General features: G+C 41.3%; 1 pseudogene; it reads left to right on the top strand.

The window, feature by feature from the left end:
• Positions 1-6,643: 6,643 nt before the first annotated feature.
• On the top strand, positions 6,644-19,488 carry LOC118555319 (Krueppel-like factor 3 pseudogene; annotated as a pseudogene).
• The last annotated feature ends 8,185 nt before the right edge of the window (positions 19,489-27,673 follow it).

Genomic DNA, 27,673 nt, shown 5'->3' with positions numbered 1-27,673 from the left:
CTCTCTTCGTTTGACATATGGGAACACTAATATCCAGACAGAGAGTAACCTACCCAATGACTGGGGTTACCAGCTTTTGTAAATAAAAATCATTGTCAGTTAAATTTGAATTCCACGTGTACAACAAATAATTTCTAATATAAGTGTGTTCCATAAAATAGATGGAACATACTTATATTTAAAAAGAAATTGGGATCTGAAATTCAAATTTAACTTGATAGGTTGTGTTTTATCTGGCAACCAGGATTTTAAGCTCAGGTTTGTTAGATACAAAGCTCAAGTGTATTTCATTCCTTCCTTATTGTAATTACCACATGTTTAACAAATATGAAGCACAATAATTTTCTCCTGAAAGGAAAATAATCTTCTCATTAAAATTTTTATTTTTTAAATAACTGAAATTATGTATAATACTCTACTTTAAAAACTTATTTTAATTAAACAATAATAGTTATTGCAGGAAAAAAACATAAATACAAACCAAAAAAAGAAAAAAAACCTATAATCTTCTCTTTCATGAACAACTTCCTTTCATCATTGGGTTTATATACCCTTCTGACTTTTCATATAAATGGCTATACATTGTTTTTTTTAAAGAAATATAATTAGCACTATATATCCTGTGACAAAGTGCCCTCCCCCCAAAAAATCCTTTATTTTCCTTCTGCTGGGTCTAATTTATGATCATAGAGATTTAGCAATCAACTATCAGGATTTGGATTGTAAAAATCAGCAAACAGAATACCAGAAGTGAAAACTTCCCACTGAAATTCTCACTTCTTTTGAACTGTGAGGTTAATCATCTGTATCGGGTGGCTGACCTACTGCAGTCAGACAGCATGGGAAGTATTTCAGATGGGGTGATCCAGGTGTGGCTGAGAAGCCCCACAGAATGGAGGTACATTGGCTTGGTCTCATCCTTATGATTCACTGTCTCATAGAGAAAAAAACAAAAAAAGTTCCTTGATTGATGATTTCAGTTCTTATTGCAGATTAAAAATAAAGCAAATCAGTGACCCTTTCAATAGGAACATATGTCAAATTCTTATACCAGAATTGTCACCAATTATATACAAAGTAGATATTAGGTTTTCTTTCAGAGGAGGGGGAAAAGAGAGAAAAAAGGATAATTTGCCATGAATGTACAGCTCCTGAGAAAACTGAGACAGAGAAGCTTGCAAGTAGGCTTTCCACAAGTAAAACTATTTACCTCTACAAAATAAGCCTATAGTGACCAAAATCAGTGACCTGGGTACTTTAACTTGGTACTTTATTTTTTTTTTAAGATTTTATTTATTTATTTGACAGAGAGAGAGCACAAGCAAGGGGAGCAGCAGGCAGAGGGAGAGGGAGAAGCAAACTCCCCGCTGAGCAGGGAGCCCGACGTGGGACTCGATCCCAGGACCCTGAGACCATGACCTGAGCCGAAGGCAGATGCTTAACTGACTGAGCCACCCAGGCACCCCTGATTTGGTACTTTAAATGCAGGAATTAGGGATGTATTCACATAGAGCAAAAAGAAGTGTCACATAAATTATTGGCAAAATATTCTTCTATGCTTATATTATTTGGCCATGTATGCTTTGCTCAGATTTCCAGAGAATTTCCTGGGAATTTTGCTGAGTGTACCTGCTCACGGTAGAAGAGTCAGCACAGAGGATCGCTTGGGGTTGCCCCTCAGGACGACCTACCCTTGACTCTATCCCTGACTTCCATCTCTGGAATCAACACCTACTGTGAGCAGGAGGAGGGCCCAGGAGGCAAGACGTACAATCAGCAGATACTCCACTGTTGGTTACTTGGTAGAAGAGAGGCCCCCAGAGACTTGGAATCTAGTCACAGATGGAATGATGGTCAGCACAGAACTTGGCGAGTGGACATGATGTCACCTTACACATTATTTATCATAGATCTCGTGTCCTCACGTGCCAGATGCAGTCACAAGATTTTGTTGGTTGAGTCCACTTTCTGGAGTCTTGGCTCTAATTCTGAGTTATTTCAGTTTTTTTCTGTGTGTGTGTGTCTTTTCAAAAGTTCTAGATGCATACCTCAATGTGAAATTCCTTTGAGCACTTACTTCTGCTGAGAATTTATTATTGAGTTTAGGGAACAGAAATCTCTTTGTGAAATAGGGCCAATTATTGTAGCCCATTCCTGTTGCCATTTTGAGGATTAAACAGGAAAACATATGCTCTGTGTTTCATTATTGGAATTTCATTTTTGTTAAAGTTTCAGTATTGTTATATATATCTGTACATCTGTGTATGTGTGTTTCTCTCCATATATAGGTCTTGTGAATAAATACATGTACGTGCCGTGTGTCTGTGTATATCGATAGGCAGGTATTCATACATAGACACACAGATAGAGTAGCCTAGGTTTTGAAAATGATCTCAACGAACATAAAGCAAACTCTTTCTAATCCAGTGTTTTTCAGTCTATCTGTGGTGAAGAACCAGATCTTTAAAACTCGTTATTTTTTCTAATCCTTTGGGAAACAAAAGTTTTATAAAATACAATTAAAATGTCAAATTGCTGTTAAAGTTTTTAACTGTTTAGTTTCCTTACATCCTAGCAGACTAGTAACAAATGGTTTGAGGCAGACCATTGCAGGGTTAGGGACCATGTTTTTGAGTAGAGTGACTCTAGGGCATGAGATTACTTGAAACTTTCATTTTCTTAATATTTCATATGGTTTGATTTTTTAACGTAGATTTTGTTTCTATAATAAAGAGAAGATAGAAAAAATCATGTTAATTTCAATAAAATAAATTCAGCAGATTTACATATCTATAAAAGTAGGATATATTCTCAATTGTTAATCAGTTGTTAATCTAAGTCGTCTCTGGTTGAAAATAAATGGAAAGGACTTCTTTTCCCATTTTTGGGAGGAAAGTATTAGTATGTATCAGTATTTCTTATCAGCGGGTATGTTGTATAATGAGAAAAAAAATTGAAGTGATGCAATTACAACATAAAGAGCAATGGAAAGACCACTCCCAAGTTGGATTAACACAACCACTCACTTCCATTTACTTGAACCATGTTTTTGATGGAATTTCTGAAAGGAGAGATTTTGTGTATGTTTATTCCAATTCCTTTGAGCAGCTTGGAATAAACACATAGAATTTGGAATTGGAATAAACACACAGAATTTATAGCCGTGTATAAATTCTAACTTAAAATGGATGTCATTCAGTACCACAAAATATTATGTATTACCTTTCATTCATCGGTCAGCACACAGGGAAACATGCCACAAAAGTTCACCAGTAGGTTCTTCAGGGAGAAGTTGTGTGGCTCTCTGGCAACAGCTGACCCACCCTTCCAAATCAGCTGATGTTGGGATTCAGCATGCTCTGTTTTCCTAGCCAACATTTGGATGTTCATTAGTAGCTTACCAAATATTTACTAAATATAGTACTATGAATCAGGCACCACACTAGTCTCTGACAATAAAATGTGGAGGGAAGAGAGACAGTGTCTGTCCTCCTGGAACTGATCGTTGGCAGGGAGGGCTGGTGCCAAGCAAGTAACTACACGCTCTGGCAGCGTTGTAGAGAGGAGAGGGAAGAGGAGCAAGAAGGGTGTGGGAGAGAACTTGAAAGTCGGTATTTTATTGGATCGCTCCTAGCATGAGCCAGCTAACCAGATATTAGCCTGATTCATTTCCCCAGAGGGTCTGTTTTACACTACACAAAAGTCACAAGGACGTTCCTAACTGACCTCAGATTTTTTTAATTAAAAAAAAGTTTCACTTGTTTATATGAAAAGCAACAGAGGAGGTTAAGAGAAAATAGAACAGCTCTCCAGGTGGGTCCCCGAGGTCATTTAACAACACACAGAGGGTCCTACTGGTGCTGTGTCTTCAAAGGGCTGCAGTGGGGATGTGGGCAATGCTGCAACTTCAATAATTACTCCATGGTAGGGGCGTCTGGGTGGCTCAGTCGTTAAGTGTCTGCCTCCGGCTCAGGTCTTGATCCCAGGGTCCTGGGATCGAGCCCCACATCGGGCTCCCTGCTCCGCGGGAAGCCTGCTTCTCCCTCTCCCACTCGCCCTGCTTGTGTTCCCTCTCTCGCTGTGTCTCTCTTTGTCAAATAAATAAATAAAATCTTTAAAATAAAAAAAAAAAATAATTACTCCATGGTAGACTTGGATACAACAACCCACCAGTCCAAGACTTAAATATGTGGGTTTGGTGGTGATTTTTATCTTGAGAGGGGATATAAGAGTCCTAGGTCAGTGGATAGGTGAGGCAGAAATTTAATTTCATCACAAAGAGCCTTCCACCCATAAATAGGAGCTGTGATTTTTACGGATTCAATGTGCTAAACATAAAGTTTCAGCTAACATGTCCTGGGTACTTGCTACATGCCAATAATGTACTGTGCTTCCTACGTCCCAAACACATGTTTTAATCTGTTTGACTTTATGAAGGAGGTGCTATTTTTATCCCATTTTTCAGGTAAGGAGTTAAGACATGGAGAAAGGGAGTAACTTGCCCAAGCTCAGAGAACCACTGAGTGGGGAAGCCAGCAGCTTGAGGGGGTGGGCTCCCACTGCAGTGTACTTCCTGAGCCCAGGACCATGGCTACAATCTGTTCTAGGAGGTGGTGCTCATCTTCTCAGGGGATTAGCTCCTCTCATTAGAATAGATTCAGTAATCGAACCCACCAGCTGGATGGTATTAAATAAATATCAGATACAAAAACTAATACAAAATACAAAATAATAAGCAAAGACTCAGGGGTTCTGGGATCAAAGGGAAGCCGAGTTCTGATACAGTGAAAAGCTGTGGCTCAGTCTCCACCACAGAGCTGGTCTCTGCCAGGGCCTCCCACTGTAAAGGAGAAACACTCAGCCTCCATGTAACACCAGCCAGGGCTCCGCGTCTAGCTGTTGCTCTTTCCTCTTGGCCATGGCCACCCTTGGCAGAGGCACGAAGAGGTTCTTGCACTGTGTCTCCCCTCCACACATGCCCTCCAGATAAGTCACCATCACCCACTTTACTGCATGAGGTATCCATTGCCCCAAACCCATAACTGCACCATGGAGCAGCAAGAGAGCGTATCAACTCCAGCCTGATACTGATCGTAAGAAATCCTTCTAAAAATGGTTGATTGTTCTAGCAGCACTTCTCTGTGTTCTCCCACAGGTCACCAAACATTCTCATGGAAAAATAAACTGAAATCAACAAAAACAGCGGAGGACTGGAGGACCTGCCGGATGGCTCAGAATTCACTACTCCTATCCCCTTCCAGACATCCACCTGCCGTTCCATGGCTGCCAGGCCTTTCCAGCAAACTCACCACACCAGGGCTCCAGGTATCTGTACAGCTGAACCGAGACTCCTGCCCCCCCCCACACACACCGGTGCTGGGACCTTCGTCACACGGTATTTCCTTAGGAAGAAAAAGTGCTTTCCCATCTCCAGTGTGAGTCCACACAATTTTCTTTTACCCAGGATCAGAGGAAAGGTTCGGGACCCTTTATCTTTGCTTTACCTCTCTTTTTTTGTAGTGGAAATAAATCAGTTAAATAATAGCTAACTCATTAGTCGCTGGGAATTTAAAAAGTAAACTGCAAATAATATCACCTTGCCAAGCCTGAGAAATGTTTAAAGCTGTATTATTACAGCTATATGTTCATTCATTCGTTCATTCGTTTGTTTGTTTGTTCATTCAACAATTATCCCTCTTGAGGACTGACTGCATGTAAAAATACTACCATGTCCCAAGGGGAGAGAAAGAAGACAATCATCTAGATTATCCTTCCTACCCAACCCCGCCCCTGCGCCTCGTGCAAGATACAGACATGTGGACATAAGTACCCATAAATGCAAGGCACAGGATATGTTCTACAATAAAAGATGAAGATGTTATGGAAATAAAATGTGGGTGAATCGGGAGATCTTAGACACAAATGAAAACTGACTTAAATTAGTCAAAGAAGGAGAAGAAGAAGGAGAAGGGGAGTAGGAAGAGGAGGAAGAAAAGGAGTATTTACTGGCTCTTTACCCATAAAGTTCAAATGCAGGGTTAGTTGCAAGCTAGGCTTCTTCCGGCTATTTAAACGTCTTCCCTAGTGGCTACTCTGAGCCGCCATGATCTTGTCTTACAGAAGCAACGTGGCTGTAAACATTCCGCAGCTCACATATTCTTACCCCACAATCTAGAAAAGGAGAAGAAGATTCTGTTTCATGGACCCCCAGCAGGATCTCCTTCCATCCCCTGGACTGCCTTCTGTGCCCCATCCCAAACCAGTCATGTGGCAGGAGTCTGGGTATTCCAGTTGCTTTAAGCTGATCGGGATCCAGCCAAAACAACACGGCTGAGGACGCAGAGGTGGCTTCCCAAAGAAAATCAGGATTGTGTTATCCAAAGGAGGGAAAATGGATGCAGTCATAGCAGGAAACCATCCTGAGAGCGGCTGGGGAAAGGGAGAGGGTAAGATGATGGCTCCCTGGGACCCTGCTCAACACCGGTCTTGACTGGAAGGTAAGAAGCATCTATGATTGAAGATAGGAAGCCGGTGCCTTCAATTCCTGCCACAGTGCCACTCACCCTCCACTAACTTCTGCTGCGCTTGAAATGGCCACTGGCACTGTCTTTAGGAGCTCCAGAGCCTCCCCAGCTAACAGAGCATGGCCATAGCTCTCCTGGTGTTTGCTCAATGGTTGGATTATGGCCACAACAGAAGGGGTTCTCAAGGGACTCCTAGTAAGGTAACCATAGTTAGTAGCCTAACCCATCTCTGGAAATATGACTGGACATAATTATCTCCTCACGAAAAATCACTGGACCTAAGCACACAGGTACATGACTGTACATAAACCCACATTTAAGGAGAATTTACTGCAGGGAGAAGGTGGTCATTGCTTCACATACATTATATCTACCTGATCACCTCATATGCACAAAAAACTTATGAGTAGTATTTTTGTTCCCTTTTATAGATTAAAAAAAAAGCTGAGGCTTAAAGTTACAGAGAGTATGCAGTGAAAACAGAATTTGAACTCAAGGATTTCTGACACCCAAACCTATGTTCTTAATGAACTCAAGGATTTCTGACACCCAAACCTGTGTTCTTAATCATACGGCTTGCGACCTTCATAAATGTGATGGGCTGGAAACTGTATCTAACTGATAACATGAGATGCATTTGCTTTATGTTACACAGATTATGGAAGAGCGATACAAAATGCTTCAAGAGATTCTGTAGCTATTGCTTCCTGAGGATTTACATTTTCAGTCTGCTCAGTTTTCCACAGCAATGAGGAGAATTATAACATAAAAATATCTCAGACAGTGGTCATTAAAGAGATTATTTGTATTGTTCTTTGGAATGCTTTATGCTACTTTCCCCCTCACATACACACTCAATATGTCCTATTAACTGATCTAAAGATGTTTGGATTCATTAGCAATAGAATAAGTATCTATTTACTGAAAACACATTGATGAAATTTAGGGGTCACTGAATATCTTAAAATGTCTGGGAGATAAACATTTTCAACGAATAATGCAGTAATTTTAAGTAAGCCAAAATAGTCCAGCATGTTGCTATACTAGGAGCTGAGTCTGTCTGTCTAATCTAGTTACGGTTCTTTCTGCAAGTGAAACGGGGCGGGGGGGGGGGGCATCACATAATCCTGCCACACATCAGTTTCCTCTTTTGTATAATGAGAATAGTAGTCGTACCTCCTAATGGATGAAGTCCCATATGCTAGGTGCTCAGTCCTGTGTCTGGCACGTGATACCCTATGTAAGTTCACCAAAAAGAAGCAAAATTCTATGCATGTTTAGTATTTCTATAGGAATACTGACACCATTCTTTCTTTGACTACACACCTCCAAACCATGGTAACATTTTACTTGCTGGGACAAGGCACTTACCAATTCAATAATTTTACCCCAGTTGAACCTGTCAAACATTCTCTCTCTCTCTCTCTCTTTCTCTCCACACACACACACACACACACACACACACACACACACACACACACACACACATATTTACCCTACTTAATGGTGTTTTAATTGCATTATATCCTTCTGATTTCATAAGGGAAAAAAGTCTTATGACCTCTCTCTACGCAAAAAATTTAAATAAATAAATAAATATTATGAACAGGTGAATGGACTCACCAGCAAACTGTCTTTGTACTTGGAAAACAAGCAAAGACATAGGCCAGGACATTTTGCATCCCAGGGGACATCTGGCAAGGATGGGAGACATGTTGAGTTGGCACAACTGTGTGCATATGCATGTAGGGTGGACGGGCTACATTGGCATCTAATACATAGAGGCCAGGGATGTGTGAACCATCCTATTGTGCACAGGACAGCTTCCCATGGCAAAGAATTATCAGGTCCAAACATTAGTACTGACATTGAGAAACTCTGGTCTGGACATATTGCCATTGAGGTTAAAGACATATGTACGTGGAATATGTTAAAATTAAAATTACAAAAACTAAAGGCAGTCTTAGAACATCTGACTCTTAATCTCAGTGAGTACAAGCCCCACTTTGGGTGTGGAGCCTACTTAACAAAAAGAGAGCTAGAGAGCAAGAGATTGGCCAACCATCCCCCCTCCCCTTGCATAGCACAACCTCGTTGTATTTAGTTGGAAATATGTAATTATATTAACCAGATTAAAATTTTTTTTCTACTCCCTTCCCGCTTCTGAGGGATACACAATTCTATCTGAACCAGTTTAGTGGCCGGGGGCGGGGGGTGGTTGGGGGGAAACCAGACTCAGATCACTTAGGAAGTGCTATCTTTTGACGTGTTATTTTCACTTGCTAAGTGATGGCTTAATGGCCTTGGGTCACCTGCACCAAGAGTCTACCCTTTCCACTTGTGAAAATTCATATCTGGGAGCCTCATGAGGTCACACAGTGGGAAACCACGACCGGCTGGGACTTCATGCTGCACGCCAAGGCCTTTGGAGAATTTTGCACTTCCCCTGTGACCTCTTGTTTTAGATCCAGAATGGGTTTTGACAGTAGAAGAGGTTTTTATAAGCAACAGGGTTTTAATAAAACATACATTAAACACAAATGAAATCACCCCAGTTCTCAAACTGTTGTACAAGTTCTTATGTTTTGGGTATGGAATGAAAGCACACAAAATCAAACACATGTGATGGTTCTAGAATATGAAACTCCTCAGCAGAGTCTCACATTCACAGGGTTTCTGTTGCTATTTTGACTTTTCTGAAGAGTGTGACATCCTGCGTCTTGGTGGTGTGAAACTGAAACAAATTTACCGAGCACGCTCCAATTGTAAGAATGTGCACTTTTGAATTCATCACAAACATGACTGAATTGCAAAAATGTCACAAAAATACATTAAAAATACAAAGAGCATTAAATGAAATACATATTGCTACATCAGCTTAGAAAAGTATTTATTCTCATAATTTTCTGTTTACTTTTTACAGAAATTTGAGAAATATCTTTAAAATTGTAAAACTGATGTGTTGAATGGGGGAGAGCTGTAGATTTTATAGTTTGTGATTTAGTCTGCATCGATGCCTGGGACTTTTTTTTTTCTCTCTCTCTCGTTTTCATTTAAGGTTCAAATAGCCCAAACATGTGCTTGCCTATACTTTTCTACCTGCCAGGTTTTCTCTTAGGTTCATAGTAAACAGGAGAGAATTTAGAGAAAAAGCACCTCCATTGAATATAATTTATTAAGAAGAAAGAAGCTTTTCTTTCTCTTACTTTAGATTTTCTTTCATTTGGAAGGCTTGCCTTTTGCAGCTTTTTCTTAGAATTGCAAAATTTTCCTCAAAATGTTTCAAACTTAAAAGGTGTTACTAGGGAAATAGCCAGAAGGTTTGAAAGCTGTTTTTCATCGTTTTTCCCCTTATTTTGAAATGAATAAATATATAACACAAGCTGATTTTCATAAACATTTAATCCCACTTACATTTCTAGAGGTTTTTAAATAGAATTGTCATTTTTACATTAATTCTGAGCTGAAGGCAACCACAATAGGAAAACATGATTGAAATATGCACTTTCCCTTATTTCAGAAAGGAACTCCTGAAACATAGATTTAATTGTGTTAAAGAATTTTGGAGTTAAATGATTGTGGAGATGAATCAGTACAGAAACATAATAAGTCAAAATCCTAAAGTTAGTGATCAGTGCCAGGAGGCCATTTATCCTTAAATACATTATTTAAAAGGTAATAGCAGGGTCTGGTCTTCCTCATTCAATAAAGATTTTACAACTGCCTAAAATATGCAAGTATATTAATGGGCAATACCTTGTCATTTCTCAGTGAAATCAGTCTGTTATATCTAGAAAATCTGCCCTATGCAGATTGTACTTTGAATTCTGACAAATTCAAAGGAAGTATATCCAAACCCTCCTGAATATACTATATTTCAGGTGGGCGTGGCCTGTGAGTTTTGGTTGAAGTTATTGGTTCTAATGTTCATATGAAAGAGAGAATGGTCAGGAATAACAGACATTAAGTGAATGAATGATTAAATAAATAAGCAGACTTGTTCTAGCAGCTATTAAAATATACCATGATGCTTGGTAACTAAGAAAATATTTATGCAGGCATAGAAAAACTAATCATTAAAAAAAATAAGAAACAGGACCTTTGTATTGGAAATATAGTTTGAGATAAAGGTGGCATTTCAAATGGGAGGGGTATTTGAAAGGCAGATTGGAAATACCTACCAAAATTTAAAACATGTATATACTTGGATGAAGTGAACATACCTTTAGAAAATTGTTCAAAAGAGGAGGGCGGAGCAAGATGGTGGAGGAGTAGGAGACCTGGATTTCATCTCCTCTCAGGAATTCAGCTGGATAGGGATCAAACCATTCTGAACACCTACAAACTCAACAGGAGATCGAAGAAAAGAATAGCAACAACTCTCTGAACAGAAAAGCGACCACTTTCTGGAAGGTAGGACGTGTGGAGAAGTGAATCCGAGGCGATATTCGGGAGGATAGACGGCGGGGGAGGGGCCTCCATCCGCCGCTTCTGGCAAGTGATAGAGCCACGGAGCACAAAATCGGAACTTTTAGAAGTCTGCTCCGCTGAGGGACATCACTCCAGTGGCTAAGCGGGGGGTGGAACCCTCGCGGGACAGTGTGGTCTCAGGACCCTCGGGGTCACAGAAAGACCGGGGGTGCCTGAGTGCGGCAGAGCTCCCAGGTATCGGAGCAGGGAAGCTGGCTGCAGAGATGGAGCCCAGGCGCGGGCTCTCAGCTCGGGGTTGCTATAAACCGTGATCCGCGGCACAGCCAGGCCACTACTCCTCCAGCAGGGACCCAACAAGCGGCAGATCCGGGGAGACTCACCTTCTTCCCCCGGGAGGAGAGGTGCGGGAGCGCACCGCGGGGATCTGCTGGGTTTGGAGACTCCACCCGGGGTCAGGTGCCAGAGATAGAAACGCGCGGTCACAGGCCGGGTGAGCACGGAGTGCGGCCGGAGACCGGGGAGACGGGAGTGACTGACTGCTTGTCTCTGGGGGCTCACTGAGGAGCGGGGCCCCGAGTTCTCGGCTCCTCCGGGCGGAGATTGGGAGGCCGCCATTTTCACTCTCCGCCTCCAAAGCTGTACGGAAAGCTTGCAGGGAACAAAAGCTCCGGAGAGCAAACCCGAGCAGATTACTTGGCCCGGACCGGGCAAGGGCGGAGCAATTCTGCCTCCGGCAAAGACATTTGGGAACCACGGCAACAGGCCCCTCCCCCAGAAGATCAGCGAGAACAGCCAGCCAAGACCAGGTTTACCGATCAGTGAGAACGGCAGAACTCCAGCGCTAGGGGAATACTGCACATAGAATTCATGGCTTTTTTACCATGATTCTTTAGCCTTTCAAAGTAAATTATTTTTTTTAGCTGTCTTTTTTTCTTTTTTCTTTTTTCTTTTTTTTTTTTGAATTTTTCTTTTTCCCTTTTTCAACCAACATCTTATCAATACCTTTTTTAAAAAAAACATTTTTATTTTTCATTTTTAGAGTCATATTCTATCCCTTCATAGTAGTTACCCATATTTTTAGCATATATATATAAGTTGTTCCCTCTTTAAAATTTTGAGATAGTTTCTTCTAACAGATCAAAATATACTCTAAATCTCTAGTGTATGGTTTTTTCTACTCCCCTGCCTGATCACATTCTCTCCCTTTTTTCTTTTTTTTTTTTTAAATCCTCTTCTTTCTTTTTTCAAACAACTTATCAATTCCTTTTATAAAATTTTTTATAATTTCCATCTTTACAGCCATATTCCATCCCTTCATCATATCAACCCTTATTTTTGTACATATATAAGTTTTTCTTTCTTTAAAATTTTGGGAGGCACTTTCTTCTAACAGACCAAAATACACCCAAAATCTAGTGTGTAGCACTGATCTATGCACCAGCCTGATCATATTTGATCACATTCTGTTTTTGTTTTGTTTTGTTCTGTTTTTGTTTGTTTTTATCTTTATCTTTTTTCTTTTTTTCTTTCTTTTTCTTTTTTCTCTCTTTCCCTTTCTTTTCCCACTGCTTCAGGTCTTTTCTGATTTGTTTAGAGTATATTTTCTGGGGACGTTGTTACCCTGCTAGCATTTTGTTCTCTCATTAATCTATTCTCCTCTGCACAAAATGACAAGACGGAAAAAATCACCTCAACAAAAAGAACAAGAGGTAGTACCGATTGCCAGGGACCTACTCAATACGGACATTAGTACGATGTCAGATCTAGAGTTCAGAATCATCACTTTAAAGATACTAGCTGGGCTTGAAAAAAGCATGGAAGTTATTAAAGAAACCCTTTCTGGAGAAGTAAAAGAACTAAAATCTAACCAAGTAGAAATCAAAAAGGCTATTAATGAGGTGCAATCAAATATGGGGGCGCTAACTGCTAGGATAAATGAGGCAGAAGAAAGAATCAGTGAGATAGAAGACCAAATGATGGAAAATAAAGAAGCTGAGAAAAAGAGAGATAAACAACTACTGGATCACGAGGGCAGAATTCGAGAGATAAACGATACCATAAGACGAAACAACATTAGAATAATTGGGATCCCAGAAGAAGAAGAAAGAGAGAGAGGGGCAGAGGGTATAATGGAGCAAATTATAGCAGAGAACTTCCCTAATTTGGGGAAGGAAACAGGCATCAAAACCCAGGAAGCACAGAGAACCCCTCTCAAAATCAATAAAAATAGGTCAACACCCCGACATCTAATAGTAAAACTTACGAGTCTCAGAGACAAAGAGAAAATCCTGAAAGCAGCTCGGGAGAAGAGATCTGTAACCTACAATGGTAGAAACATTAGATTGGCAACAGACTTATCCACAGAGACCTGGCAGGCCAGAAAGGACTGGCAGGACATATTCAGAGCACTAAATGAGGAAAATATGCAGCCAAGAATACTATATCCAGCTAGGCTGTCATTGAAAATTGAAGGAGAGATAAAAAGCTTCCAGGACAAACAAAAACTAAAGGAATTTGCAAACACGAAACCAGCCCTACAAGAAATCTTGAAAGGGGTCCTCTAAGCAAAGAGAGAGCCTAAAAGCAACATACACCAGAAAGGAACACAAACAATATACAGTAACAGTCACTTTACAGGCAATACAATGGCACTAAATTCCTATCTTTCAATAGTTACCCTGAATGGAAATGGGCTAAATGCCCCAATCAAAAGACACAGGCTATCAGATTGGATTAAAAAACAAGACCCATCGATATGCTGTCTGCAAGAGACTCATTTTAGACCCAAAGACACGCCCAGATTTAGAGTGAGGGGGTGGAAAACCATTTACCATGCTAATGGACACCAAAAGAAAGCTGGGGTGGCAATCCTTATATCAGACAAATTAGATTTTAAACCAAAGACTGTAATAAGACATGAGGAAGGACACTATATCATCCTTAAAGGGTCTATCCAACAAGAAGATCTAACAATTGTAAATATCTATGCCCCTAACATGGGAGCAGCCAATTATATAAGGCAATTAATAACAAAAGCAAAGAAACACATTGACAACAATACAATAATAGTGGGGGACTTTAACACCCCCCTCACTGAAATGGACAGATCATCTAAGCAAAAGATCAACAAGGAAATAAAGACTTTAAATGACACACTGAACCAAATGGACTTCACAGACATATTCAGAACATTCCATCCCAAAGCAACGGAATACACATTCTTCTCTAGTGCCCATGGAACATTTTCCAGAATAGATCACATCCTAGGTCATAAATCAGGTCTCAACCGATACCAAAAGATTGGGATCATTCCCTGCATATTTTCAGACCACAATGCTTTGAAACTAGAACTCAGTCACAAGAGGAAAGTTGGAATGAACTCAAATACATGGAGGCTAAAGAGCATCCTACTGAAGAATGAATGGGTCAACCAGGAAATTAAAGAAGAATTTAAAAAATTCATGGAAACCAATGAAAATGAAAACACAACTATTCAAAATCTTTGGGATGCAGCAAAGGCAGTCCTAAGAGGAAATTATATAGCAATACAAGCCTTTCTCAAGAAACAAGAAAGGTCTCAAGTACACAACCTAACCCTACACCTAAAGGAGCTGGAGAAAGAACAGCAAATAAAGCCTAAACCCAGCGGGAGAAGAGAAACAATAAAGATCAGAGCAGAAATCAATGAAATAGAAACCAAAAGAACAGTAGAACAGATCAACGAAACTAGGAGCTGGTTCTTTGAAAGAATTAACAAGATTGATAAACCCCTGGCCAGACTTATCAAAAAGAAAAGAGAAATGACCCAAATCAACAAAATCATGAATGAAAGAGGAGAGATCACAACCAACACCAAAGAAATACAAACAATTATAAGAACATATTATGAGCAACTCTATGCCAGCAAATTAGATAACCTGGAAGAAATGGATGCATTCCTAGAGATGTATCAACTACCAAAACTGAACCAGGAAGAAATAGAAAACCTGAACAGACCTATAACCACTAAGGAAATTGAAGCAGTCATCAAAAATCTCCCAAAACACAAAAGCCCAGGGCCAGATGGCTTCCCAGGGGAATTCTACCAAACATTTCAAGAAGAATGAATACCTATCCTTCTGAAACTGTTCCAAAAAATAGAAATGGAAGGAAAACTCCCAAACTCATTTCATGAGGCCAGCATTACCTTGATCCCAAAACCAGACAAAGACCCCATCAAAAAGGAGAATTACAGACCAATATCCCTGATGAACATGGATGCAAAATTTCTCACCAAAATACTAGCCAATAGGATCCAACAGTACATTAAAAGGATTATTCACCACGACCAAGTGGGATTTATCCCTGGGCTGCAAGGTTGGTTCAACATCCGCAAATCAATCAACGTGATACAATACATTAACAAAAGAAAGAACAAGAATCATATGATCCTCTCAATAGATGCAGAAAAAGCATTTGACAAAGTACAGCATCCTTTCTTGATCAAAACTCTTCAGAGTATAGGGATAGAGGGTACATACCTCAATATCATAAAAGCCATCTATGAAAAACCTACAGCGAATATCATTCTCAATGGAGAAAAACTGAGAGCTTTCCCCCTAAGGTCAGGAACGTGGCAGGGACGTCCACTATCACCACTGCTATTCAACATAGTATTGGAAGTCCTAGCCACAGCAATCAGACAACAAAAAGAAATAAAAGGCATCCAAATCGGCAAAGAAGAAGTCAAACTCTCACTCTCTGCAGATGATATGATACTTTATGTGGAAAATCCCAAAGACTCCACCCCAAAACTGCTAGAACTCATATAGGAATTCAGTCAAGTGGCAGGATATAAAATCAATGCACAGAAGTCAGTGGCATTCCTATACACCAACAACAAGTCAGAAGAAAGAGAAATTAAGGAGTCGATCCCATTTACAATTGCACCCAAAACCATAAGATACCTAGGAATAAATCTAACCAAAGAGGCAAAGGATCTGTACTCAGAAAACTATAAAATACTCATGAAAGAAATTGAGGAAGACACAAAGAAATGGAAAAACGTTCCAAGCTCATGGATTGGAAGAACAAATATTGTGAAGATGTCAATCCTACCTAGAGCAATCTACACATTCAATGCAATCCCCATCAAAATACCATCCACTTTTTTCAAAGAAATGGAACAAATAATCCTAAAATTTGTATGGAACCAGAAAAGACCCCGCATAGCCAGAGGAATGTTGAAAAAAGCAAAGCTGGCGGCATCACAATTCCAGACTTCCAGCTCTACTACAAAGCTGTCATCATCAAGACAGTATGGTACTGGCACAAAAACAGACACATAGATCAATGGAACAGAATAGAGAGCCCAGAAATGGACCCTCAACTATATGGTCAACTAATCTTTGACAAAGCAGGAAAGAATGTCCAATGGAAAAAAGACAGTCTCTTCAACAAATGGTGTTGGGAAAATTGGACAGCCACATGCAGAAGAATGAAACTGGACCATTTCCTTACACCACACACAAAAATAGACTCCAAATGGTTGAAAGACCTCAATGTGAGACAGGAGTCCATCAAAATCCTAAAGGAGAACACAGGCAGCAACCTCTTCGACCTCAGCCGCAGCAACTTCTTCCTAGAAACATCGCCAACGACAAGGGAAGCAAGGGCAAAAATGAACTATTGGGATTTCATCAAGATAAAAAGCTTTTGCACAGCAAAGGAAACAGTCAACAAAACCAAAAGACAACCGACAGAATGGGAGAAGATATTTGCAAATGACAGATCAGATAAAGGGCTAGTATCCAAAATCTATAAAGAACTCATCAAACTCAACACCAAAAGAACAAAGAATCCAATCAAGAAATGGGCAGAAGACATGAACAGACATTTTTCCAAAGAAGACATCCAAACGGCCAACAGACACATGAAAAAGTGCTCAACATCGCTTGGCATCAGGGAAATCCAAATCAAAACCTCAATGAGATACCACCTCACACCAGTCAGAATGGCTAAAATTAACAAGTCAGGAAATGACAGATGTTGGCGGGGATGCGGAGAAAGGGGAACCCTCCTACACTGTTGGTGGGAATGCAAGCTGATGCAGCCACTCTGGAAAACAGTATGGAGGTTCCTCAAAAAGTTGAAAATAGAGCTACCATATGATCCAGCAATTGCACTACTGGGTATTTACCCCAAAGATACAAAAGTAGGGACCCGAAAGGGTACGTGCACCCCGATGTTTATAGCAGCAATGTCTACAATAGCCAAACTGTGGAAAGAGCCAAGATGTCCATCAACAGATGAATGGATAAAGAAGAAGTGGTATATATACACAATGGAATATTATGCAGCCACCAAAAGGAATGAGATCTTGCCATTTGCAACAACATGGATGGAACTGGAGGGTATTATGCTGAGCGAAATAAGTCAAACAGAGAAAGACATGTATCATATGACCTCACTGATATGAGGAATTCTTAATCTCAGGAAACAAACTGAGGGTTGCTGGAGTGGGGGGTGGGGTGGGAGGGATAGGGTGACTGGGTGATGGACACTGGGGAGGGTATGTGCTCTGGTAAGCACTGTGAATTGTGCAAGACTGTTAAATCTCAGATCTGTACCTCTGAAACAAATAATGCAATATATGTTAAGAAAGTAAAAAAGAAGAAGAATGTAGCAGGAGGGGAAGAATGAAGGGGGGGAAATCGGAGGGGTAGACGAACCATGAGAGACGATGGACTCTGAAAAACAAACTGAGGGTTCTAGAGGGGAGGGGGGTGGGAGGATGGGTTAGCCTGGTGATGGGTATTGAGGAGGGCACGTTCTGCATGGAGCACTGGGTGTTATGCACAAACAATGAATCATGGAACACTATATCTAAAACTAATGATGTAATGTATGGGGATTAACCTAACTATAAAAAAAAAATTAAAAAAAAAAAGAAAGAAAATAAAAATAAATAAATAAACACACACACACACACAAAAAATTGTTCAAAAGAAATATACAAATGCAAAAAGAAAAGATATGCAAAATGAGAGTCACTGTTTCATTGTTTGCAATAGCAAAATATTAAAAATAGGCTACATACACACAGAGGTATTGTATACTGTAAGCATAACAGAATACTGTGAAACAATTAAAATAACTGGTGTGGGCATATATGTATAAATATGGAATTCCCTCAGGACATATGTGAATAAAAACAAATTACTAAATACAAAAAGAACGATGCCATTTATATAAACAACCAGAAAGCAATACACATGAATATTCATATGTACAAAGTACATAGACAGGAACTGGAAGAATGTATATCGCATTGTCTCCAGGGTTTCCGTATAGGAAGTAGAGGGAAGACTGAGCTAGGGCTGTTAGTGGAGACAGTCAGTGGAAGAAAAACAATGTATCTCCATATTGCTTGAATGTTCAAAGAGATCAGGAGAAAAAGTCTATACTTGTGCTCTCCCATGGGCAGGCACCAACCTCGTGGGGCTAGGGAGCCCATGAAAGTGGCTAGTAGGATTGAAGAAATCAATTTTTAATTTCATTTAATTTTTTTTTTGTATTTCTAATACATTTACTTTGACATTCTTTTGAGAAATACATGGAGAAACCGACAATTGGTTATTTTAAGTTCACGTGTTCCCTTGTTCTTGTTACATTAAGTGTATCTGTAAGAAGGGTTTGCTTAGCATCCCCGGAAAAAAAAAAAAAGTGTTCACATTCTTTAGATCCGACCCGTGGTAAGGAGAGGAGGATTAAAGAACATCTACTACTGACCATATGGAAGTTTGAATGATACAAATTCAGAGATTCAGACCAGCCGAATCCAAATTAAAATGTACATGTAAAAAATGAGTTAGATCATGGGAAGGAGGATAGAGAGAGAGCCGGGAGAGTGGGGAGCCACGCTGAGTGGGGGACGGAGCCATTCAAACTAGCATGTGGCGTACACCAGACACCTCCAGCAGCCGCTCATGGTCTCCTTGTCGGAGGAGATGGAGAACTCAAATAGCAGCATGCAAGTATACCTGTAATTGAATCATATGAGAAGCCTATATTACAGAAAAAAATTAAAATAGAACCTGGGATTGAACCACAGAAGACAGATTATTATCCTGAAGAAATGTCACCCCCTTTAATGAACTCAGTGCCCCCCCCGCAAGCACTGTTGCAAGAGAATCACCCGTCAGTCATAGTGCAACCAGAAAAGAGACCTTTACCTGTGGAATCTCCAGACACCCAAAGGAAGCACAAGATCCACAGATGCGACTATGATGGATGCAACAAGGTGTACACTAAGAGCTCTCACTTGAAAGCGCACAGAAGAACACACACAGGAGAAAAACCCTACAAATGTACATGGGAAGGATGCACATGGAAGTTTGCTCGGTCTGATGAACTGACAAGACATTTCCGAAAACATACTGGAATCAAATCTTTCCAGTGTCCAGACTGTGACCGCAGCTTCTCCTGCTCTGACCAACTTGCCCTCCATAGGAAACGCCACATGCTAATTTCATTTAATTTTAATTCACTTTAATGAGAACTCAAGCAGTCGCCTGTATTGGATAGTGCAGCTCTAGAGCATCAGCTATATGACAAAGGAGTTATAAATATACTTCCACGTACCATAATGGTCATTACCAATTATAAAGAAACAAGACCTGCCACTGAACCTTCCAAGCTTGACCTTGAGCAATAACTTCTCTGACCTGAGCTTCCCATGACTGTTCAAGCCATGCTGTATAATACTATATCCACTAACCACATAGTGAGCTACATATTTTGGGTGTAATATTTTGGATATGTCGGGTTAAAATAAGATCTACTGTTAAATTCATTGCACTTGTTTCTTTTTTACTTTTTTATTTTACTTTTTACTTTTTTAATGTTGCTACTAGAAATTTAAAATTACATATTTGGCTTGCATTATATATATATGTATATCATATACATATATACATATATATGTATATCTCATTATATACATATATATGTATATATATATCTTGACTCGTGCTGTTTAACAAGGTCAAGAAGACTGGGCATTCTTTCTGCCTCAGTAGTTCACACACTGTGTAGTTTAGAGGAATATTACTTAACATCTCTGATCTTCGGTTTCCTTGTACACTCCTGTGAATTGGGTGTCAATGCAGTCTAACAAATAATAGCAATGAAAGCATTTTGGAGACAGTTTAAAACAAAACTGTCAAATGAGTTTTTTGGGGTTTTTTTGTTTTTTGTTTTTTGTTTTCAGGAACTTCAGTAACAAATGCATGCCTCCCAATGGTTAAGTCACAGTTGAGGTCAACTCAAATTTTTCACAGTGGTTTATTTTCCCTAGACGATTCATCTAGGACCCTGACATTACAGCTGTTTATCTAGCCAATGCAAAGAATAATCCAAGACCTAAAAATTCCCCTTTTCTTCTAAATTCTGGTTGAATTGTGTATGTAGCTTTTTCTCTACTCCCACAGTCTTATACGCAAAACGGGGCTAGAAATACTTTCCTTACTTAAAGAAGGAAGATTGAGCTAGATCAATTGTCCTTGAAGTGGGGTCCCAGAACCAACACCAGCAGCCCTGGGAATTTACTAGAAATTCAAATTCTCAATGATCAGCTCAGACCTACGGAATAAAGATTTCTGAGGTGGGATCTAGCAATATGTGTTTTCACAAACCTCCTAGGTGACTCACACTAAAGTTTGAGAACCAATGCATTGGACGATTTTTCCAGATTTCCTGGGATCCCAAGTTCTGACATTCCAACTAAATTCCATAATTCTAATCTCTCATGTGGTGGTGAGTCTTTCCTGGGAGTAACGTAGTTTATGAGATGAATTCTTGAGCTCTTTAGACAGTGCTTGAATGGGCAGGATCACTCAAGCTCCTATAGAAACATAACATCAAGGAAGGAGCAGGCTATGCAAATTACAAAGGAGGAGCAGAGGTGATTTGATTTCCTTAATAGCGTGAAAAGAAAAGCTTATTATCATGGTTCTTTTTTTTGAGGGGGGTACCTATTTCTGTCAGACTGAGTAGCTAGAAACAATAGAAGACACTGTGCTTAGTGCACTCAAGTTTAACATTTTTTAGCCAAAACTGGCGTGAGCAACGGGCCACAGGAATGCTGCGAAGAGAGGAGTGCATTATTTCAATAGTCTTAATCAGGAAGCTTTAGGGCAGCGAAAGCTACGAAGCTAGGTGGGGCAATTGAACATCTTTAGTGAACGACGGAAAAGAGGAGGAAAGGTAGAGGAAGGGAAATGGTGGGGTTTTTATAGCTCAAACATATTTACTGTCCTTACAGGAGGTGATCCGTGGGAAGAGGAGGAATTTCAGCCTCCCTCCCCCCGCCCCCCACCCCGACTCCCCAGATCCTCAAATCCTGGCATCCTGGCTCATAGTACGTGACTTCAAGAGCGCATGCGCAGGTGGGGGGGCGGGGGGAGAAGAAAGAGACAAAGCGCTAGTTCTTCAGGTGAGGCTCACACAGCCCAACCCCCATGGCCTGTGCTTGGGAGGCGTGTTTCTTGCAAGCCTGAATGAGCTTCACCCATGACTCCGGGCTCTTGAGAGTCTCAGGGGAGGTGTGGTGTGGGGTCTCGAGAGAGGCAAGTGGAGGCGGCAGTCCCCAGGCCACCGGTCCTGCAGTGTTTTGTCTTTGTAACCATGTCACATCCTAGGAACTTGCAGGAGAGCCCACAGAGAACATACGCACAGGCTGTGTGGTTTCCGGGTCATAGGAATGGATGACACACCCTGCGGCACGGGCCTGGGATCTCCCAGCGCCACCATCATACGACAAACCCCTCTCTCTGAAGGCAGTTTTAGGGCAGTCATCCCTCCGCCTCAGGGAAGCATCGGGCTCTCATAAAACTATTTATGGTCAATTATGTACTACTCTTACCTCTACCCCGACGACTAATGTTCTCTAGTCTAGTGGGAGCTTTTCATGTCTTTTCTCATTTAATGCATATAATAACCTTGGATTACCATTGTCCTCATCCTCATTCCACAAGAGAAACCTGAGATAATTAACATACCCAAGGGCACCATTTTTTAGCAGTGGTGCTGGGATCTGAACCAGGTTCATCTGGCTCCAAAGCCCAGGTTGGTAGCTCCTAAATCCGTGGTTCTTATGCTTGAGCATCCATAAGAAACATCTGGAGGGCCCGGTATAATATCCTGCTGGGCACTAGCCTCAGTGGTTCTGATCCTGAAGGTCAGTGATGGGGCCTGAGAATTTCCATTTCTTACAAGTACCCAGGGGATGGTGATGCTATAGATGGAGAGCCATGCTCTAAGACCCACTGCCCTAAGGTGACCTCGTGCCATGGAGCTGATGTCATATGATTCCTACAGTAAGTACAAAATGTCTTTGCCCATTGGCTTAGCAATTGAAGAAACCCCATAGCGCCCTAGAGCAGAGCCTCTCAAATGCCAGTGGGCATTCAGATCACCTGGAGGATATGGTTAAAATGCAGATTCTACTGCAATAGGTCTGGGGTGGGACTCCAGATTTTGTGCCCTCCAAAGTCTTCCCAGGAAATGCCCAGGCTGTGGTACCAAGGCCTTATATCAGGGGCTCTCAGAGCAGCCCCAAGTCAGCAGCAGGGCTATCATCTGGGCATTGATTAGAATGCAAATGATCTGGCTCCATCCTGAACCCACTGAAAGGGGCGGGGAGCAGCAATCTTTGTTTCAACAAGCTCTTCAGCTAATTCACCTCACATCACTGCTTCCCAAACTTGGCTGCACATTAGATTCATCTGGGGGAGTCCTCGGAAGTACAGATGCCTGGGTCCTATTCACGGAGATTGATTTAATGCCTCTCAGATGCTGCCTGACCATCAGGATTTGAAAGCTTCAGGTGATTTTCATGTGCAGCAGTATAAGAACAGCTCACTATCTCGGGGCACCTGGGTAGCTCAGTCTGTTAAGCGTTTGACTTGACCCCTGATTTTGGTTCAGGTCATGATTTCAGGGTTGTGGGATTGAGCTCCGTGGTGGCTCCATGCTCAGCGGGGAGTCTGCTGGAGATTCTCTCTCTCTCTTTCCTCCTCCCCCATTTGCACTCTCTCTCTCTCTAAAATAAGCAAATCTTAAAAAAAAATCGCTACCTTACAGTGTAGTGTAAAAGTTTGCTGCTCACATTGTGATCTCTGAGTCAAAAACATGAGAATATGGGGAACTTGTCAGAAATGAGAAATCGCAAACCATACTCCAGGCTTACTAAATCCGAATCCTCCTTTTCACAAGATCCCTGAGTGATTTTTTTTTTTATGCATATTAAAAGCTGAGAAGGGCTCCTGTGTGGCTCAGTCCCTTAAGCATTAAGCGTCTGCCGTCAGCTCAGGTCATGATCCCAGGGTCCTGAGATTGAGCCCTGCATCAGGCTCCCTGCTCAGTGGGGAGACTACTTCTCCTTCTCCCTCTGCAGCTTCTCCTGCTTGTGCTCTCTCTCTCTCCCTCTCCCGCTCTCTCAAATAAAATCTTTAAAAAAAAAAGCTGGGAAGCACTGTTTGGAGAAACACTAGGGCAGCATTGTATAATAGAAATTTTTGAGATGCTGGAAATGTCTTCTATCTGTGCTGTCCAATAGGGTAGCTGTGAGTCACGTGTGGCTATTGAGCACCTGAAATTTGGCTACTGCAACAGAGGGAATGAACTTTTTATTTTGATTGATTTAAATGTAAACAGCCACATATTGGACAGTGTAGCTCTAGGAAGGAACAGTGATGTCAAGGCATAATTAGGGTTTGCCAAATACTGCAGCATTTTACACCACCTCATTTGTGTAGCCAAGGACCAGGACTGGACAGTAAGCAATAGTATGAGGGAGGGGAATTTTGTGTTCCTCATTTTCTTTTTCGGGTGCTTGGTGTTTGAGGCACAGGTGTTCCATAATCCCTGACACTGTTCATTCTCTTTCCCATTCTCTCCACAACTTATCTATCTACTTTTATTTGAAAAAGCTATTGATCCTTTATTAATGAGAAAGGACTAAAGCCAGGATTTAGGACAGCAAAGAACAATGCAGGTAATTTGGGGCAGGATTGAAAGGAGGCCAGTTCTAACTAACCAGCGGAGAGGGAGATGTTTGAGAGTAAATAAGACTTTAGGAGCATACCTACTTGTGGGCCTCACTGCGGCAGGGGTATTATCACATGGATTACAAGCCCAGAGAACCTGGGAACAAACCGCCCCTAAGATCTTGCCGTTTCAGGGGTCTTCGTGCAGCTAAGGAAGAACTGATGACCTAGTAACAGTGTTGCCCCTCTTTACCTTATAGAGTATTTTTAATACTCGACTGTCGGTTGTTTCATGCAAAAGAATCAGCTGTGGTCATTTAGAGAGTGCTCAGTAAATCGCGTTGAATTGCTGATCATTAACATATTGTTGAACTTCAAAATTCTATCACTTTGCAATATTCTTTTAAAGTGATGGTCAGTAAGTCGATAACTATTGCAACCACTTACGTGACCCATAATAAGCACGGAGAAAAGAGCTTTAAAAAAATGTGCAAAGAGTTATTTGTGGCTCTCTGCCAGTCTGTAAAGCCTGACCATTGTGCTCTCTTAGTGGCCACACAGATGTAGAGAAGAGAAAGCATTATAATAGGAAAGTTGATTTCGTTCCTCATCAGCGTGTCCTGCTCCTGGGAAAGCAGAGCTCTGTGATCGAAAGGGCAGAGTTTCCTGTGGGAAATAGTGTTTTCCACAGGGTGGCAGAATCAAGAATAGGAGCCTCACTAACCAGAGGTCACGTGCAGCCTTTCCTGGGGAGGTCTGCAACCCACAGGGTCAGGCTCAGCAGCTGGGCGACCGAGCAGGAGACAGTTTGGGGCTTGGAGCCTTAGGGCAGCTCGGAACTGCGAAGCACATGTGTGTAATGGAGGGGAGGCAAAAGTCCACAAACCCGAATCCAGAAACATGGAGGGATAAACACAGGAGGAGGTGTAGACTTGTTAAGTACACCGACAGGTTGATCCAGATTCAAGACTCCGTTTTTCTGCTTCCCAATGAACGGACCTCCAAGGCTGTTTCCCCCCACGTCGAATGGGGGCAATACCATCACTTTCCTTGTAGGGCTTCTGTGGGGATAAAAGGAGAGGGTCCTACAACACACGTAGCAGGTGCTCAATATACATGAGCTCCTGTTGTGCAAGTGAGGAAAGTGGTGTGGGTGCAGGGAGACCCTTCATCAGTGTGAAGTTGTGAGCACATATGGCAAGTACCGGAAAGCTGTTTTGTTATTTAAAGTATCTGGACATGGAGTAAATTGTAGGAACAGTTTAGAACAGAAAAATAAATGAAAATACAGAGGATGAAGAGTAATACTTAGAGCTGCCATGAGTGGCTTGAGAATTCTTGGAACCCTTGAAAATTTATAGAAGAATTTGACAGCATTGGTGTGTAAATATTTGACAGCTATAGCTTTGATCAGATGGTCAAATTACAAATATTAAAAATTAATATTAAAAAGATACAAAATAAAAAATATTAAAAAGTATTAAAAAATATTAAACCCCGCTGCTGTCTACTCATATGGCTCTGCCACCTGCCCTTTTCTCTGAAATAGTGTATCTTCACTTTTTATTTGAATTTCATTAGCTAAACTGTTTTGAATGTATATTTTACATGAATTCTGTCTATATTTTATGTTATCTATTTACACATACGAACAACTCAAATAAAACGGCAATTTATTTAGTTTTTTTAAAGATTATTTATTTATTTGACAGAGACACAGCAAGAGAGAACACAAGCAGGGGGAGTGGGGGAGGGAGAAGCAGGCTTCCCGCTGAGCAGGGAGCCTGATGTGGGGCTCAATCCCAGGACCCTGGGATCATGACCTGAGCAGAAGGCAGATGCTTAACTGACTGAGCCACCCAGTCACCCCAAAAGTAGTGGCAATTTAAAACAAAATAAACAAGAACTGCTGGAAAGTGCCCTCACTTACCCCGGAGTGTCCCTGACTCATTTTAGCAAAATTAACTGGCAGACACTCTAAAGCATGTCCTCCTGACCTTTCCTTCTCCAGGTGAGGCCCGCCAATGGCGAGTCCAGCTGGGAGCCGTGAACTGATTATTTGGGTCTGCTTGAGTGTTTTCACACATAAACCCAGGGAGCAGCAATTGTAGGGACACAGCTCCGGGATCGTTATCGGCAGGTGGCTAACGAGCACATTTGCAGCTGCAGGGACTGAAACTCCTTAAAACTTAGTTAACCCCAGAGAAGGATTGATTAGCTCGCCTCCCTGAAGATCCAGCTTTTTTTTTTTTTTTTTTAAAGATTTTATTTATTTGACAGAGAGAGACACAGTGAGAGAGGGAACACAAGCAGGGGCAGAGAGAGAGGGAGAACAGGCTTCCCGCGGAGCAGGGAGCCCGATGCGGGGCTCGATCCCAGGACCCTGGGATCATGACCTGAGCTGAAGGCAGACGCTTAACGACTGAGCCACCCAGGCGCCCCGAAGATCCAGCTTTTGACGTCCAAGGGCTCAAAAGATGACAACAGGCATTGGGACGTTACGCATCCAAACCTCAGTCTCTTTCTCTCCCCCCGACCTTGTGCCTCCCTCTGTTGGGGCCCTTTCTTAGGTTCTGGCAGCTCCAGGCTTAGAGACTCACAGCTCCAAGTCGGGCAGAATGAGAAAATGCCTCTTGTCAGAGGCATTCAGAAAAATGCCTTCCATATTACAGAAAGCGTTTCTCGCTAGGATGTAAGCTCCACAAGGGCAGAGACCTGGTCTGTCTGTTTGCACCACTGCATCCCCAGAGCCTAAGTGACTGCCACGTCACTGCTCAAGGTTGATCAAATGAATGGCTGAGGTCAGACTGAACTAACTCAGGCCCCTTGCCTTGCCTGAACCAATCCCGGAGGCCAGTTCATCTGACCACCCAGACTGGACCACTCTCAAGCACAGGCTGAGAGGGGGGCTGACAGGTTTCTGTAGGGACCTCAGACTATCACCAGAACAGGGGGATATGGATGCTGGGAGGCCTGAGGGGAACAGCTGTCCACCTGCATAAGCTTTCCATTTGTAAGATCATACCGGAAGCTCAGAACTATTCCTTGGTATTGTTTTCTGAATGACAAAAATGCAAACACCTCTTAGACAAAATGAAAGAAAATTAATAGGTGGGAAATTAAGCCTTTATCCCAATGCAGTAACATAGGGGATTTAGGTAGATAAAATGTAATTATCTGAGTAGGAATTTGGCAGGGTGCCTGATTTTTAGAGATCTGTTCATGATGGTTCGGATTCCTGGCTGACTTGGAGAAAGGGGGCTCACCTGAAGGGTTAGCAGTGACTTCATTACAATGCTTTCGTTTATCAGCACTGAAGTCACTCCAAAGTGAGAATCACCAGAACGTTCTTTGCACACAGTACAAGATAGTTATCTTCGTAAATACAAGTCTGAATCACCAGAATGTTCTGAGGCTGTTCTGAATGATCAAAATAGAGATTAAATTATATCCAAATTCTCTTAAAATTGGTTTGGCTGATGAATGCTCTAGTAGAAACTTAACCAAATGCTTGTTCATCAACACCTGTTTGTGAATGGTTTTATTTAATATCCTAGTTTAGAGATGGATTTTATTACATATGTAACTTACATATTTATATATGACCTTTGTGTGTTTTATATTTTTATGCAACATAAGAAACCAGTAAAAAATATGATGTAGTATTTGTATTTATCATGTTATCATGAC

This window comes from Halichoerus grypus, chromosome 7 (genome assembly GCF_964656455.1).
Source record: "Halichoerus grypus chromosome 7, mHalGry1.hap1.1, whole genome shotgun sequence".
Lineage (NCBI taxonomy): Eukaryota > Metazoa > Chordata > Mammalia > Carnivora > Phocidae > Halichoerus > Halichoerus grypus.
The sequence above is the reverse complement of the archived record's forward strand: the minus strand, read 5'-3'. Positions and strand labels throughout refer to the sequence as shown.